This window comes from Felis catus, chromosome B4 (genome assembly GCF_018350175.1).
Source record: "Felis catus isolate Fca126 chromosome B4, F.catus_Fca126_mat1.0, whole genome shotgun sequence".
Taxonomy (NCBI): domain Eukaryota; kingdom Metazoa; phylum Chordata; class Mammalia; order Carnivora; family Felidae; genus Felis; species Felis catus.
In genome coordinates this window covers 128646405-128661086 of record NC_058374.1, presented here as the reverse complement: position 1 = coordinate 128661086, position 14682 = coordinate 128646405, and positions in this window count along the sequence as shown.

Here is a 14682-nt window from a genome sequence, read left to right as displayed (position 1 = left end):
AAGAGGAGCTTATTCTCAAAACTGCTTGTTGTTCAAGGGCACAGAAGGAAATCAACCCACTATCATTTCCCAATTATTTTTCCTGAAGCTCATTAAGGCTTTCTCAATTCATAATCAATACATTAAAGTCCCTCTGTTTTATAAAAACAGTTCATCAATATTTTATGGTTTTAATAATTTATGTTTTATTACAGAACCAGATGGAACCCTACAGCACACATGTTCTCTAGAGACGGCAGAGGAGAGAGAAAACCTGAGTTGCAGATTCCAGACTTAACTAATCAGCCTTTCCGGGCCTCTGCCTCCAATTTGGAAGTTTTTGCGTGGGGGGTGGGTGATGACCCACTTGACTATGAACTTCATGAAGGAAGGGATCAGTTCTGATTATTTCTTCACCATCTTACCATGTGTCAGCCACCATGCTAACTATTTAACAGACACTCCCTCATCTACCCCCCCCACCCCGCCCCCACCAAATAGCCATAGTGGAAAAGTATTATTGTCCCCACTGCACAGATGAAGAAACTGAGGCTCAGAATTAGCAAGTAACTTGGCCAAGCCTGCACAGCCAGGAAATGCCAGTGCGGGGTTTGAAATGAGGTCATCTGACTCCAGCATCCATGCAGTTTGACACCTCTGCCATACGATGGTCAACATTCCTTCGTTTGGAAATATTACTTATTGAGCATCGACTTCTGTAAGCAGTGGGGATGCTGAGATGAACTGCACAGGCCGACCTGAACACGTGGGGCTAATGCCCTGGTGGGGTTAGACCACATACAAGCAACGGTTTTTAAAAAATCCAAAGAACTCGGAACTTCCACCAGATTCCATCTACTTCCCCCCTTGTGGCAACGCTTCCTGCAGCCCATTTCACTAACCAGGTTGTGGCACGACTTGGTCATCTTTGCTGGGCTCACGTGGTCCAGAGCAGAGACCTGGACTGGATGGTGGAGAGACCAGCTTCCAAACACGTGCTCCAGCGGGGTACATGTTTTGAGGACCTATCCCCTGGGAATGTGTTTTCCCAGCACACTGGTGAGTGGTCTCCTGGGTGTTAATGTTTTCCCAGTGGCTGTTATTCTTAGGGGGCCTGTGGTTTATCAGGACAGTTAGCTTCTTTCGAAAACACACAAAGGAACCTCAGGCTGGTGGAAACATTTTGCTTCAGTTTCCAAGGTGGAGACCAAATGTATAAAGGCTCCTGTCACTATAACTTCATTGTCTGCAATGCATCTGTTTCCCACATCAAGTTATTAAACCTGGGCTTTATGTTTCTTTCAGTGCCTAACACAGTGTTTGGCATGCATTAGGTGCTCCATAAATTAATGAAATGAATCATTGTTTGAGTTCAAAGCTGGGGCACATTTACTTCCTGTGCAACCTTGAGCAAGTTACTTAACTCTCTGTGTCTCAGTTTCCCCATACGTAAAATAGGGCATTGAATAGTACCTATTTCTTTTGTTTTCTTTTTTTTTTTTAATGTTTATTTATTTTGAGAGAAAGAGCATGAGCCAGAGAGAGGCAGAAAGAGGGAGAGAGAGAATCCCAAGCAGGCTCCACACAACATCAGGCTCTATCTCACAAACCATGAGAACATGACCTGAGCCGAAATCAAGAGTTAGACACACAACCGACTGAGCCACCCAGGACCCCAATTTCACAGAGCTTTTATGAGGAATAATTGAGTTAATAGGAAGCCATCAGTAGAATGCATGACACTTGATATACACAAAATAAATGACAGTTTCCTGTTTTTCACAGTATCTATAACAGCAAAGGCCATTTTCCAGACGAATGTAATTTTCCTGTGCATATTTTCCCAGTGAGTATTTGTTCAATGCAGGATATGTTTCTGTAGGTAATTTTTAATACTAGGTGCGATCTTTCCCCCCAGACATTTTTCTGCGCGTATTTTTTGAGTGGTCATTTCTCCTAGTGAATGTTTTCCTGGTAGGCATTTTTCCTAGAAAGGCTCTTTCTCCAGAGGTTATATCTCCTCCCCATTTTTTTGTTTTTTTTTTGCAATTATTTTTTCCAGTGGATACTTTGCCTAGTGAGCATTTTCATGGTGAGCATTTTCATAATACAGTTTTCCCAGAGAATATTTTTCCTAAGGAGCATTTTTGGGGAGAATTTTTCCTGTTGGATATTTTTACTAAGCAGTATATGTTTTCATCAGACATTATCTCAGAATGAAGTGTGTTTCCAGTAGTCATTTTTCCAAATAGGCACTTTTCCCTAGAAGTTACATGTTTTTCTGTGAGTGTTTCCCCAAAGAAGTATGATCCCATTAGGAACTGGATTATGTCCTCAGATTCATAAATTGGAAGCTCTAACCCTCAGTGTGATTGTATTTGCAGATGGGGCCTTTAAGAAGGTGATTAGGGCTTGATGTAGTAGTCATTAGGGTCCAATAGGATTAGTGTCCTTCTAAGAAGAGAGACAGTCACCAGAAGGGTGTAAACATCAGTGGAAAAGCCATGGGAGGACACATCAGGAAGGGGACAATCTGCAAGCCATGGAGAGAGGCCTCAAGAAAAACCAACTCTTCTGATATTTTGATCTTCTGGAGACTTCCGGCCTCCAGCCCTGTGAGAAAAAATAATTTGTTTTTTAAGCCCCCACCCCCAGTATTTTGTTATGGCAGCCCAGGCACACTCTTGTAACTCCAGGACTTTGTACCTTTGTGGCTGGAGCCGAAACAGTGGCAACCTTTTTCCTTCAGGCCACTTCTGCTGGTCCCTCAAAGGTATCTCTTGTTCACCCCACATTGAACACTAAGTCCTAACTCAACACAATTAGAAGGTCTATACTGGCCTGTGGCTCCCTTTAGTGCTGGCGAAGGAACATATTGTCCTTAATCTGATTTATTTCTCAGCCTGAAGCTCCCCATAACTCCAGTCCTGCAAAACCAGCCCAGTAACAAGCGCCCTGTTCCCATCCACGCAGCCCTGAGGTTGTACCACAAAGCGATGCAGACACGTAAAGATCCTGAGGAGTGTGGAAGAGGTGGCTTAGGTCCCTTTGCCTGTATAACCTTAGGGGAGGGACACCCCGAGGGTTTATCCCTTCTGATCTGAATGTGTTTCCAGAGATGTGGAGAAGTGTTTGGAGACTCTCTTCACCAGAGGGCTTTCCCTGCTGATGGCCATAGCCATCACAGTTGGGAAAGGCCACCTTACACATTCGAATGTCAGGCTTTGGGTAATCATATATTAATTCCATGTAGGCATAGGGACAAATTCTGGGCACCACAGACCAGAAGAGCCAGAGAGCCAGGCTAGCTCATACTTGAAAGATACTTCACCATCAGCCCCCACCCCCCTCCGGGACCCCAGGAGCAAGGACCTGGGACCACCACTCACACCCAGCCTTTCACACTGCCTGATAGATGGCATTCCTTCTACACAGAACGCACCAAAATCCCTTTACAACCTTCTTACGTTTTTTTCAGTAACAAAAATCATGAAACACGGATCCATGCTGGGGCGCCTGGGTAGGTCAGTCGATTAAGCGTCCAATTTCGGCTCAGGTCGTCATCTCACAGTTCGTGGGTTGGAGCCCCGTGTGGGGCTCTGTGCTGACAGCTCAGAGCCTGGAGCGATTCTGTGTCTCCGTCTCTCTCTGCCCCTCCCCCATTCGCACTTTGTCTCCATCTCTCTCAAAATAATAAATAAACTTTAAATTTTTTTAAATAAATAAATAAAAGATTCAAGTCCTTAAATTAAAGGAGTAAATAGCTGCTATATGGAGTTTGCAGGATCAACTAACTGGGGGAGGGATGATTGGCAGGTAGCAGCCATCTGCCCTGTACCTTCTCTACCTTTCCTGCACCTGGTGGATGTTCTAGAAACAAAGTCATCTTGCAGGATGCCGCAGGGCGCCCAGGAGGGATCCTGCAGATACCAAACAAAGCCCAAGATGTGCTCCCCTCTACTCAAGTCAGCACAAGACATTTTGTAGAGTGAAATTCCCCATGTGTAGGAGAAAGGAAAATGCCCCCATCAAACATGCAAGCGGCTGTAGGCGTCCGTGTCTTTTCTGCTGCATTACTCCAATGAGGCTCTGCCTCTTACCACCTGTTTGGTTCTGGTGGATGTGACTGGTGCTCACTGACCTCCACATTCTCCTCTTTAAGGGCACATGGCCACACAGCATTTCCCAGCCATGGCCACAAAACGAGGTTCTGGACAACGGAATGGGAGCAGAAGTGATGTGTCCAGCTGCTAAGTTCAGCCCATAAAAACCTCTTTGGGGTGATTCTCACACCTCCTTCTGCAGCTGAGCAGCGACCGTCTCTGGGGACTTGTAGCTGGAAGAAGCCACGGTGTGGAAGGCACCTGGCTTCCCCAAGGGACTGGAGGGAACAGAGCCCCTGCCCGTCCACGCTGGACTGTGATATGAGTGAAAATTTAAACTCTATTGTAGCAAGCCACTAAAATTGGGGGAGTAATTAGCCTACAGTGAGCCATTTACTGGCCCTCTCTAAGCCTCAGTTTCTGGACTAGGAGAATAAGGAGACCATGTGCTGTCTGACATTACTGGTCATGAAAATCTCTGCAGGTCTCTGACTTTTTCCAGAATTTGGTCCCAGGTCTTTGGACATAAAGGAAAAAAAAGTGCATTTATCCACCAAGTGGGCTCTTAGTGTTCTATATGTTATGCTCAGAACACATCCATTTCTTTTAATAATAGAACAGCAGATCCATCCATAACTGGCTCATTCCTGAGACAGGGTTTCAATTGACTGAGCCTCCAAGCGTTTGAATTCCATAACATAAAATCAGTCAGCAATTGACTGGATTTAACTAATTTCAGTTTGTGGGAAGGCTCCTGATTTAAATATAATTTCTTTTTTTTCCCCCCACTCTAACCCAGCTCCAAGCCTACTGTACCCTACAGAATGACGATCATTCCACATTTTCCAGCCAAGAGAGCTCTCGGGGGCTTGTCCACCTTGAGGGAACAAACTCTTGCCTTGATTTCCTGTTTGGGAACTTTGGAGGCATTCCTGGAGGCTAATATTCAGGGTCAGTGATGAAGTCTTTCCAAGTTCCATGATACTGGCTTTGAGTGAGACCCACCAGGGTAGGTGAGGGGTTTTTTTTTTTTTCAACATTTATTTATTTTGGGGACAGAGAGAGACAGAGCATGAACGGGGGAGGGGCAGAGAGAGAGGGAAACACAGAATCGGAAGCAGGCTCCAGGCTCTGAGCCATCAGCCCAGAGCCCGACGCGGGGCTCGAACTCACGGACTGCGAGATCGTGACCTGGCTGAAGTCGGACGCTCAACCGACTGCGCCACCCAGGCGCCCCGTGGTGAGTTTTATTTGTTGGACGATGCTCACTGATCTTCCTAATGGTCCCACTGTTTCCCTGCTTTCCCCTAGAGTTTACTCTCAACACAGTAGCCTGTATGATCCTGTTAAAATGCAAGTTAGATCAGGTCACTCCTCTACTTGCAGAATTCCAAAGAATTTCATCTTGCTCAAAGTAAAAGCCGAAGTCTTTATTAACCTGGCCCATTGAGGCCCTACATTTTATGGTCTGACCACATTTTCTTCTCATCTCTCACTGCTCTCTCCACCTCAGCCACATGTACCTCCTTGCTGTGACTCAAACACCCTAAGCAGACATCTGCCTCAGGGCCTTTGCACTTGCTGCTTCTGCTTCCTGGAATATTTTCCCCTAGATATCTTTTTATCCTCCCACATTTTCTTAGCTCTTTGTTCCACTAGAGAGCTCTTCTCTGAAAATTCTATTTATGATTATAACTCCCTTCACCAATGGGACTGCCTAGCCCACTTTCCAGATTTTATTTTTCCCTATAGCCCTTTTCTCTTTCTAGCATACTCTAGCTGTCATACCTAGCTTTCTTCTATTGTCTTCCCAGCCCTTCCTGAATACGAACTCCATGAGACCACATCATTGTTCTTTCACCGTATTCCCCCAGCACCTAGAAGATTGAATGGCACGTAGCAAATGTTCAATAAATACTTGTTGAATAAAAGTAAAATTTTATTCTGCCCTCAGACTTATCAAATCATACTAGAGGCTCCTTATATTTAACATATTTCATTATTTTCCTTGGACAGATGTCAATTATTGTTGTTCTTACTGTAACTCTAGTGTAAGTTCAATTTGGTCACCCATGTTCCATAGACAATGGAATGGCATTGCCCTACTGAGAAAAGTCAGCCGGGCAGGACAAAGAGGGCGGTGACAGGTGCTGAGGTGTTGGGACCCCATTTCCTCAGAGTTGGAGATACCTGGGCCACAGTAGAGGTTGCTGACCCAAGATATGTGGACCCCAAAGTTTCAGGCCTATAAATCATCTGAAACCATAGGCAAAAGTGTGTCAGTGTGTGTGTGTGTGAGTGTACATGTGTGAGTGTGTACATGTGTGTAAGAGTGTGTATAGAGTATGTATATGTGTGGATGGACGGGTGGTGTGTAAGAGTGTGAGTATGTGCATATGTGTGTAACTGTATGTGCGGGTGGATGTGAGGTGTTTAAGGGTATGTGGGGGGGTGTATGTACGGGTTGACGTGGAGTGTGTATGTGCATAAGTGTGTAAGAGTGTATTTGGAGTGCGTGTGTATGTGCGGGTGGATGTGGAATGTATGTGAGTGTGTGTGGAGTGTGAGGTGTGTGCAAAAGTATGGGGGGATGAGTGTGTGGGTGGATGTGGGATGTGTATATGTGTGAGTGTGAAAGGTTGTATGTGGAGTGTGGAGGTGGGTTATGCATATGTGAGTGTGTAAGTGTGTAAGAGTGTGTGTGGAGTGTGTGTGTATCACTATGGAGAATGTGTGGAGTCGTATGTGTGTGGGTGTGTAGATGTGGGATGCATACATGTGTGAGTGTGTATAAGTGTCTAAGAGTGTGTGAGTGTGTGGGTGGGCAGATGTGTGTGCAGTGTGAGTGTGTATAAGTGAGTAAGAGTGTGTGTGGAGGGTGTGAGTGGATGGGTGTGGAGTGGGTGTGAGTGGGTGGATGAGGGGTGTGTGTGTAAGAGTGTGTGTGAGTGTGTGAGCAGGTGGGTGTGAGCGGGTGGTTGTGGGGTGGGTGTGAGTGGGTGGATGAGGAGTGTGTGTGTGTGTAAGTGTGTGAGTGTGTGGGCAGGTGGGTGTGAGTGTGGATGAGGGGTGCGTGTGTGTGTAAGAGTGTGTGTGAGTGTGTGAGCAGGTGGGTGTGAGCGGGTGGGTGTGGAGTGGGTGTGAGTGGGTGGATGAGGGGGGTGTGTGTGTAAGAGTGTGTGTGAGTGTGTGGGATGGGTGTGGAGTGTGAGTGTGTTTGTGCGAGTGAAGCATCCGTGTACGCTCCCCGGTTCTTTTCACGACGCCCACAAGGGCCGACCCCCACCGCCAGGCTGTAGGATGACCACCGGAAGTCCCTGCCCGGGAGCAGCTCTCATTCTGGGCAGAGAGAAGACGCGTGAGGCCCACGCCTATTTTCTACAAGTAACAAAGCTAAGAGGCCAGAGAGTAGGCAGGCTGCCAGGGAGCCCTCGCAGGTAGCCTGGGCTGGAAGGTCTCTTCGCGAAGGTGGACCTTGGGTGGATATCTGAATAAAGTAAGGGAATGGGAAGTGCAGTCGTCTGGGGCACAGTGTTCCGGACGGAGAGAAGAGCGGATGCAAAGGCCCTGAGATGAGGCATTAGCATGTTCACGAGACGGGAAGGATGCCAGTGCGGCGGGAGTGTGGTGAGCAGTGGGGAAGATGGCAGGACAGGAGGACAGAGAGAGAGATTAAGATGCATGTAGCATCTTGCTGAGCGATGTGTTGGCTTGGTATTTGATTTAGCTGTGAGGATAATGGGATTCCAGCAGCCGGCTGTGAGCAAAGATCCAGCACGATCCGACTCGGTTTTTTAAAGGCTCGCCTGGTGCAGAGCAGACTGGAGGGGGCAGCGTGGAGCAGGGAGACAACAGGAAAAGGAGTACAGAGACCCACGTGAATGGATGGCCTGGACCTAAGTGGCAGTGGAGGAGGTGAAACGTGGGGATGCTGACTGATACATGCAGACACGTGGACGTGTTTCTGGAGACACAGTCTCTGCTGGCCATCAGTGTCTCCTGACCTCCCCGCATGCATTCCTCCTTCCTCTGGCGAAAATACATCCGCTTCACATTTGGCCAACTACCCTGCCTTGATGGACACAGTGGAGATGGAAACGTCCTGCAAAGTTCCCAGACTCTCCTGGCCGAGGGGCCAGCCCTGGATCTCAGCTAGGCAGCAAAGGTCTCTTCCTGGAAAACTGTGTCTTTATTCAAATGATGTAGTTCTGAAACTAGAATATATCCACCCTGACAGGGTTCCCCTGAAGGGACTGCCCATGCGTTCTGCTGGCCAGACCCTGAGGCTTCCTTGGTCCCCTTCTTTTCCACTGACTGGAAGTTCTACTTTTTCCTTTTTTGTACTATCCCATTATACACACACACACAGACACACACAGACACACACACATGAACATATATACACCTATATGTATGAATATATACATACATGTACATATACACATTCATATATAGACCATATGTTATTATATATGATTGATTATATTACTCTATGCTGTGTATGCTATGTTATGCTATGTACATTAGCCAAAGTTTCTGTTCTCATCAACCAAATAACCTTAAGCAACACAGAGTCCTTAGCTGTACTCAGATTGTCGAAAGGGTCCAGTATCTCCAAAGATTCACCAATAGTTTTCAGAGCCTTGTGAATCAAACTGTGGTCTGCAAACCAGCATCACCAAAATCACGGAATCCTACACCCCACCCCAGACCTACTAAATCAGAATGTGCACTGGCACAAAATCCCCAGGTGATTCCTGTGCCCGCGAGAGCTTGGAAGCTCCAAGAGTCAGTATGACGTGGGAAGAAGCTATCAGAGAGGGATTCAGGGAACCTGGGTCCTAGATTTGGTTCTGGCACCAAAGAGTCACATGATGTTGCCAACTCTCTTCCCTTCAAGTCTTCTGCATTTTGTTTTCTCGCTTCTTGCAAAAAAAATAATAAATAAATAAAGTGGATCCGTGACTAGCTGTTTGCTGTGATGACTCTTTGTACACACCCACATTCCAGCAAGAGACAGAACATTATAACCGGTTCAGTGTCTGCATCCTCCACCATCTGGAGGAGTGGGCAGCTTTATTCATTCACTGAGAAAGGTTTGTGGACTCCATTCCATGTGACAGGCACCTGCAGTGTTCTGGGATGATTACCTGTGCCCGCCCCAGCCCAGTGTCAGTGTTCAGTAAATGTTTTCAAACAAATGATTTCATTAAAGGATTCCTTTAGAAATAAGTGAATGCGTCAAATGTACAGTGTAAGTTACTTTTTAATTATTATTGTATCTCTATAGAGATTCTTCTCCAGTTCCAACAGCCTAGGAATCTATGGAGTGAGTCATTTATCAGCTGAAGGGTTAGCAGGATGGATCATATCTTCTGGAAATCCCAAACCCTCACCTGATGCTTCTCTTAAGTAGATGCTATTAGCAGGTTACTCCAACCCACCCAAAGAGACCTTCTTAGAATACAATTGGTAGGCAATTCACCTGCCTGGGAAAACAGGTGCTAACTTCTTTGTAGCTAAGCTGTTGGGGGGGGAGGGGAGAGGGTAAAAACAACCATTTCCATAGCAACAGAGATGCACAATTTAAAGGACATAGTGTCTCGCTTAAATCTATTTATAAAGAATGTGTAGGAAATACAATTAAGGAAACAGCAGATGAAGTCCTCAGGCTCTGACTTAATTGTCTGTCTTCTGTCACTCAGCACTCAAGAAAAATGAGCTATGAGAGGGTCCAGGGGTCAGCGGCCAAGGAGGACGCACCACAAGGAGCATGTGGCTTTCTCGCGTTGCTGCAGAGAGCCGAACCCCTTCACAGCCCGGGTATTCCCAACCCCATTGCAGGAGCTCCCACTGCCAGAGGCTAGCTTCAGGCTAGCTTCGCTCCAACAGTTTTTAGGGCGGGCCAGAGATGTAGGTTAGGAAGTCATCTCCTTAAGGGCTGCTTTCATTGTCCCTGTGGCTTACTAGGCTGCACAAGTCTTTTCTGTGACCTGAAACTCCCAGCATGACACTCCCAAAGCTGCATTTATAAGCCCTGCCTCCTCTCTAAAATTCATCACGCTATTTGGTGCTACAGGGATGCCCCTCACTCAACATTTCCAAAGCCAGTCATCTCTCTGGCTGCTGACTTCTGTCCCACCACCGTCTCTGGCATCCAGGACGCACATCCCTAAATCGTGCCCACTTTTTCTTCTCATTGTCTCTTGCAACTTGTCCTTCATCGTGACCCAAGACTGCACAAAACGCAGCCCAGCCGGGCTGGATGCAGGGCTCCCGGGGACAGTTCTGGGCTCTTTTCCAGGCCACAAAGCCTCTCCCACCACATACCCTAGTCCCTGGGCTCCAGCCCCCAGGAATGTCCAATAAAATCTAGTGTGCAGAGCAGAACCCTGGCCACACAGCTCCTGAACTTGCTGGCCCAGCCCTGAAGATCCAGATGCTGGAGTAGCTGTGTTTGTGTTCCCTGTGCAGCTTCTCAGAATGGGTTTCAGCTTTCACCAACTCTGCGGGAGCTGGGAGCTGCAGCCTCCCCTCCACGGACACCCCTGTGTACAAGTACGCAGGGTGTGCCTGACTGGCAGTGGTGACTGGTGACCCCCCTCCTCTGACCTCTCATGCTCCACGTCAACCTCAGACACACATGCAAACTGGAAAGAGGAAAAGGCCACCCTTGAGCGTGAATGCGTTTCTCTAACGAGGCGAACCTGTTAGGGCCACGTGCAATCCACACGGACTCCTAAACCGACTAAGATGTGCCTCTCCTTGTCACATGAGTTGATGGTGACCCAGCACGTCAAAATAAACAGAAAATCAAAACAAAAGCACAAGAATACATAGTGCCTTGCTTGTTCAGCTGAACTTCCTGGGCCATTTCTCCAGCACCTTCCTCCCTTCCGCAAAAGAACACATCTTCATTTTTCTGGAGCATCTAACATTTTTCTGTGACACAGGTGCTGCTGGGCAAAGTTTACCCTTACACCAAGGTTCTCAAGCAAAGTCCATGCTCCTTCCAAGGCTCCAGCTCCTTCCCCCAAGGAGCCAGGCACATTCCCTTGGGACATGCTGCTCCCTCCCTGGGTTTCTGGATCTCTCTTCCCCCAAATCCTTATTTGTTTGGCTCCTTCTTTTTTTTTTTTTTTTTAATGTTTATTCATCTTTGAGAGACAGAGAGAGACAGAGCATGAGCGGGGAAGGGGCAGAGGGAGAGGGAGACACAGAATCTGAAGCAGGCTCCAGGCTCTGAGCTGTCAGCACAGAGCCTGACATGCTGATCGAAGTCACAAACTGTGAGATCATGACCTGAGCTGAAGTCGAACGCTCAACCAATGGAGCCACCCAGGCGCCCCTGTTTGGCTCCTTCTTACCCTTCAGTTCTCGGCCCCGAGCAACCTTCCTGGACCACCCTGTCTGAAGGAGGCTCAGCCAGGGTCATCCTGTCACTGTTTCCTTCCTCCATGGCATTCATCACTGCCTGCAATGATTCCACTCACTTGTGACTCCACTGATTTTCTGTGTCCTCCACTTGGATCTAGATTTACTGAAGCAGACACCCTGTGTCAATTCTGCAGCCTTAGTGCGTACTCAGAGTCTGGCACATAGTAGGAGCCCAGCAAGTTAGTTTGTTGAATTATTGAATAATCTTTGTTTACACCTTCCTAGTGTGTGGTTAGCCAAATAATCACCCTGAGTAAGAGAGGACAGTAGATCTCATGGGATTCTGTGAGCTCTCAGGTAACAACCTGGGGTGGGGCTCTTCCAGAAGACCTGCTACTGTAGACCAAGGGTAGATGCCCTGCACCTGAGAAGAAAAGTCAATGGATAACAAGGGATGGAAAGATATGTAATAAAATTCAGTGCAAAATGCTGAAGAAAACTTTAAAAGATATGAAGCACGACAGAATGCTTCAGAATTCAGGCAGAACCTCGGTCCTGAGCTCCCATTGGTTAAATACTCAGTAGATGTTAGCTATTACTGCATACTGCCTGGTGCAATCAGGAGTGTGAACCAGAACAGAATACCTGCCTGCTACAAGGGTGAACGTATTAGCCCGTTCAGGCTGCCATGACAGAATACTCCATACTGGGGGGCTTAAACAACAGGAATCTGTTTCCTCGCAGTCCTAGAGGCTGGAAGTTCAACATCAGGGTTGGAAAGATGGGTTTCTTCTGAGGGCTCTCTCCTTGGCTCGTAGATGGGCGTCTTCTTCCAGTGTTTTTGCTTGGTCTTCTCCATGTGTGTATCTGTGTCCCAATCTCTTCCTCTTGTAAGGACACCAATCATATTGGATTAGAGCCCAGCCCACCCTAATGTCCTCACTTTACTTTAATTACCCCTGTAAAGGTCTTATCTCCAATTACAGTCACACCCTGAGGTAATGGGGTTTGGGACTCCCACAAGTAAGTTTGGGGGGAGACACAATTCAAGCCATAACAGTTAATGAGATTTCCAAACATAATACTGTGTATGCAAAATTCTTCAAAATGATGCCTGATACATTCTCTTTTTTAAAAAAAAAAATTTTTAATGTTTACTTTTTTGAGAGAGAGAGAGACAGAGTGTGAACAGGGGAGGGGCAGAGAGAGAGGGAGACATAGAATCTGAAGCAGGCTCCAGACTCTGAGCCATCAGCACAGAGCCTGACATGGGGCTTGAACTCACAAACCCTGAGATCATGACCTGAGCCAAAGTTGTACACCCAACTGACTGAGCCACCTAGGTGCCCTGATGCCAGATACATTCTAAAATTGCTCTATAAATGTTGTTATTATGATCATTATCTGTAATTTTAATAGATTTCATCTCTATATCTTTGCCTGGCATGTAGGGTTCAATAAATATGAGTTATTTTATTAGTTTATTCTAGAAATATTGATCATCATCTACTGATGTTAGCCATTATTCTAGGGTGTGGAGTAGAGCTGTGAAGAAGATGGATAAGAGACCTGTCCTCATGGAATTTATTATATTATTATTAGTAGTAGTAGTAGTATTTCCAAGGCCTTTCATAATTAGCCAGTCACATAACTTTACTTTAAAAAAAAAAAAAAAGCTGTGATTTAGCAAATGTGAATCCATGTTAGCACCAAGAGATTTACTTTTCCTAAATGTTGGTAAACCATCTGTTTGTTATCTGCCCTGGGACTTGATGGAATTAAAGTTTAGTGCTTTAGGGTGCCAGCTGTCTACGTCATCATATGCCGGGACAGAACAATCCCGTGACCCCTCTTCCACATCTCCACCACCTCTGGGCTCCTCTCCAGGATCACCCACCTTGGTCTTGAGACCAGCTGACATTCCTTCCAGTACTCTGGGATTTGGTCTGTCAGGACATGCGATGTCATTTAAAGCACTTCCCGCCCTCTCTGCTCACAGGTGCCCTCTGTGTGCTCACCTGTGTGCAGCTCCAATTCCACCTTCAAGCTACCTAATCACCCTCACCAGTTCATAACCCCAATCGGGCAGGACCCTTTTCATTTAGAAGCTAAAGGTGAGGCCTTCAGGAGATGATGACGTTTGGGTAAGGGGGGTGTAGGACTGCTCTCATGGGATTACTGTTATTACAAAGAGGAAGAAGGACAGAGTTCTTCTAACACTTTCCTCAAGTGCTGGCCTTCTCTTTTTCCTGTTCTTTGCTTCAAATAAAATCCTGACGCCACCATTTTTGTGTGGTTCAGGATACCTGTGGAACTCCTACCCATTGAGAACTGTCCTTATACACTGATACTGTATTTCTGATTTTGATCACCATCTTTTAAAAACCTGAGCCCCTCAGATATCTTCTCTGGGTTTCTTAAGATACAGCTTTTCTCTCTCGTTGTACTTATTTATGATGATACAAAGTCCTATTGTTCTTTTTAAGAATTTATATATTCTTGGGACACCTGGGTGGCTCAGTGAGTTAAGCTTCTGACTCTTGTATTCAGCTCAGGTCATGATCCCAGGGTCGTGGGATCAAGTCCCATGGCAGGCTCTATGCTGAGTGTGGAGCCTACTTAAGATTCTCTCTCTTTCTCTCTGCCCCCATTCTGCACTCTTTCTCTCTCTCAAAAAAAAATCCTGTTTAAGAATTTATACATTCTTTCAACAATTATTTATCAAGCACCTACTATATGCAAGATACCTATTGTAGATCCTAACAGTATACCAGGTAACAGGAGAGACACTATCAATATGCTCCCAGACCCTGTACTTCAGTGAGGTGGGGCATGATATGGGTATAATATAGGTTTTATTTTTTAAATGTCTTACCCTAGTTTTGAGGCCCTGGCTAGAGGGTGGTCAGTCCCATTCTTGAGTAGTTGATTAAGTTCACACCCCTCACCCACCTCTCTTGTAGGGCTCACACTCTGGGTCACTGCCCATCAGCTCTAACCACCCCAGGGCCACATACCACACAACCAGAGATAGCCTTTATGGCCTACAACCTCCTGAAATTATTCAAATCAGCCTATCCTAAACCTACTTATCCTGCCACACCCTTTCCTTCTTGCAGAACCCACAATAAAGCCTCTGTCTACAGATACCTCCCGTGAACCTCATCACCCACCCTATGCTTCAGCTGAGTGTCTCTGAAGAGTATGCTATTTCTTCCCAGGG